Here is a 4,053-nt window from a genome sequence, read left to right on the forward strand (position 1 = left end):
GGTTGGATGGAGAGCGTTTGTGAACAGCAGTTTTTAGCTCTTTCCACAGATTCTCGATGGGATTCAGGTCTGGACTTTGACTTGGCCATTCTAACACCTGGATACGTTTATTTGTGAACCATTCCATTGTAGATTTTGCTTTATGTTTTGGATCATTGTCTTGTTGGAAGATAAATCTCCGTCCCAGTCTCAGGTCTTTTGCAGACTGCAACAGGTTTTCTTCCAGAATGGTCCTGTATTTGGCTCCATCCATCTTCCCATCAATTTTAACCATCTTCCCTGTCCCTGCTGAAGAAAAGCAGGCCCAAACCATGATGCTGCCACCACCATGTTTGACAGTGGGGATGGTGTGTTCAGGGTGATGAGCTGTGTTGCTTTTATGCCAAACATAACGTTTTGCGTTGTGGCCAAAAAGTTCGATTTTGGTTTCATCTGACCAGAGCACCTTCTTCCACATGCTTGGTGTGTCTCCCAGGTGACTTTTTATAGATATCTTTGAGAAATGGCTTTCTTCTTGCCACTCTTCCATAAAGGCCAGATTTGTGCAGTGTACGACTGATTGTTGTCCTATGGACAGATTCTCCCACCTCAGCTGTAGATCTCTGCAGTTCATTCAGAGTGATAATGGGCCTCTTGGCTGCATCTCTGATCAGTCTTCTCCTTGTTTGAGCTGAAAGTTTAGAGGGACGGCCGGGTCTTGGTAGATTTGCAGTGGTCTGATACTCCCTTCATTTCAATATGATCGCTTGCACAGTGCTCCTTGAGATGTTTAAAGCTTGGGAAATCTTTTTGTATCCAAATCCGGCTTTAAACTTCTCCACAACAGTATCTCGGACCTGCCTGGTGTGTTCCTTGGTCTTCATGATGCTCTCTGCGCTTTAAACAGAACTCTGAGACTATCACAGAGCAGGTGCATTTATACGGAGACTTGATTACACACAGGTGGATTCTATTTATCACCATCAGTCATTTAGGTCAACATTGTATCATTCAGAGATCCTCACTGAACTTCTGGAGTGAGTTTGCTGCACTGAAAGTAAAGGGGCTGAATAATATTGCACGCCCCACTTTTCAGGTTTTTATTTCTAAAAAAAGTTTAAAATATCCAATAAATTTCGTTCCACTTCACAATTGTGTCGCACTTGTTATTGATTCTTCACAAAAAATTACAATTTCATATCTTTATGTTTAAAGCCTGAAATGTGGCAAAAGGTTGAAAAGTTCAAGGGGGCTGAATACTTTTGCAAGGCACTGTAGATAGATAGATAGATAGATAGATAGATAGATAGATAGATAGATAGATAGATAGATAGATAGATAGATAGATAGATAGATTAGATTAGATAGATAGAAGCTAAATGACACTGAATGAATGGGGCTTAAGAAAAAATGAAAAGCTTACAGCACTCAGTATTCCCAGGCAGTCTCCCATCTAGGTACTGACTGAGCCCAACCTTGCTTAGCTTCTGAGATCAGACGAGATCAGGCGTTCTTTTTTTTTTTTTTTTTTTTTTTTTTATAGTATTCATACATGTGTTTATACATAGTTTCATCAAAATTCAACAATGTTAAAAAGCTTTTTTTTTTTTTTTTTTTTTTTCTTTTTCTTTTTTAATTAAAGTTAATATCATTTCATAAATACATTAAAATTCGACTTAAATAAATTAAATTATATTAATTAAATACATTTGGGTAATTTGAGTTGCACCTTTTCCCAATCTACTTCTACAAATGGGTTGTTATTTACAATTAAAGCATAAAAAGTTTCTGGTTCGCCTATCATGTTAAAATAGTCTAATAGGTCCTTGAATGTTTTTTTCAGTTTATTTTCAAACACATCACATACAGATATGACATTTCCTTTATGCTTTGCAATATTTTTCCTTTTTATTATTGCTTGTTTGGCCTCAGCTAAAATTATGTTTAATGCAAATGTGTTTTTTGTTTTTCCATTAAAACCAAATAAAAACAGGGGTTGCCATTCAGTCTGTTCCTCTTGTTTCTTGTTTAAAAATGCTGTTGTTATTTTCTTTATTTTTGTTAAAAAACATTTTAATTGTTCACAGTTAAAAAACATGTGTTTGAGTCCTTCATCTTCTTTAAAACATACTTTACATTTGGCGTCTTCTGCTAGTCCTATTTTGCACATTCTCATTTCATTAAAAATACAGTTATGTCTTAAAAGAAAATCAAAGTTTTCAAGCTGTAAATTTTTAAAATGTTGTCTAGTATTTTTAAAAATATCTTCTGCTTCTAGGTTTGGGAACAGCCTTCTCCAGTATTCTTTTGCTCTTGGTTCCACCCACGCTTTTTGTATTAAAACAGTGTATATTTTTTTCAAGGTACAGCTTTCAATTGGAATTGTTTCATTTTTCATTTTTACTTTGATGTTCCAAATTAAGTTTTCACTTGTTTCTTTTTTCCCTATATGTTTTTCAATTTCACTTATCCAATCCTCCGGTATTGCTTTTTTTAATTTTTCATAGTTATTTTGAACTTGGGTTTTGTTAACTGTGTTCTCGTTGGTTTCTAGTGCATCGTATATTGCTTGCGTGGGTAGAAATCCTGATCTAACTTCATATAAAACATCTTTTACTTGGCGCACCCCTGCTTGGAACCAGTCTCTAAAAAATAGCTCTCTGCCCTCATTTAAAATCATTGGGTTAAAAAACAGCGGCTGGTTTAAAAACTGGTTCCTTTCTTTTACCTCTATATCTAAAAAATCCATTAAATCTCTCCATGCTCTAAAAACTTCTTTGTAAAACTCTGGTATGTTTTGTGTCATTTGCTCATTCATTTTCATGCTTAAAACATTAAAATCCATCCCTCCTCCTCCACATTTGTTCATTATTTCTCTAAAGCATTCCTTCCATGCTTGTTCATCTTGATTTAAAAATTTTCTTACCATTTTAATTCTCAGTGCTTTTATTCTTGTAAAAACATCTAAAAGTTTGAGTCCTCCTTGCTCTACTGGCCCTATTAAAGTGTCGTATGCAATTTTTGCCGGTTTCCCATCCCATAAAAAGTTTAAAACGATCGCTTTTATTCTTTTTAACACCCAATGAGGTGTACTAGTGACATTAAGAGCATACCAAGCTTTGGATAAAAACAGTGTGTTTAAAATCAGTACCTTCCCTTTTAAAAATACTTCTCTCTGTTTCCAAAAATGTAATCTGTTTTCCATCTTTTTTAAAATCTCCTCCCAAATTTCATCCCTTGCTTTGATTTCATTTTCCCCCATTCTGATTCCCAAGATTTTAAGCTGTGTTACCTCTTTAAATTGTATTTCTGTAGGTTTTGAGTCTGTGTTCCCTATTTTCATGTAAACCGTTTTTTCTTTATTAACTCTGGCTCCTGTCCCTTTACAGTATTTTTCAAAAGTCTCCATAGCTTTCTGAATGCTCTTAACGTCCCTTAGTGTTAGTGTTGTGTCGTCTGCATACTGAAATATTTTATGTTCTTTTGTTAATAAGATCCCTTTTGTTTCTCTGTCAGCACTGATAGCCAAACCCAGGGGTTCTGCTGCTAATGTATATAGCAGCGCTGACAGAGGACATCCTTGCCTTATTGATCTTGTTATTGGTATAAACTTTGTTAAAAAACCATTAATCTTTACACAACTGTGTATATTTGAATAGAGACATCTCAGCCACTGTACAAAAATGCTTCCAAATTCAAATGTTTCTATTAAATTAAATAAATATTCATGTTCTACTCTGTCGAAGGCTTTTTCAAAGTCTATGCTTACTATGTATCCTGTTTTTTTATTTTCCTTCATGTGCCATATTATATCCCTGATGTTACTCACCGTGTCTGAGATGTCTCTATTCAACACTCCGTACGCTTGGGTTGTTGTTATTACTCCTGGTAATACTTTTTTTAACCTGTTTGCTAAAATTTTTGCTATTATTTTATAATCCGTGTTAAGCATGCTGATTGGTCTGTAATGTTTTAAAAGTCTTTTATCTCCGTTTTTCTTATATAAAATTTTTATCATTCCTAATTTCATACTCCTACTTAGTTCTCCTTTTTGTTGAATCTCATTAAAAACTT

This window comes from Trichomycterus rosablanca, chromosome 3 (genome assembly GCF_030014385.1).
Source record: "Trichomycterus rosablanca isolate fTriRos1 chromosome 3, fTriRos1.hap1, whole genome shotgun sequence".
Lineage (NCBI taxonomy): Eukaryota > Metazoa > Chordata > Actinopteri > Siluriformes > Trichomycteridae > Trichomycterus > Trichomycterus rosablanca.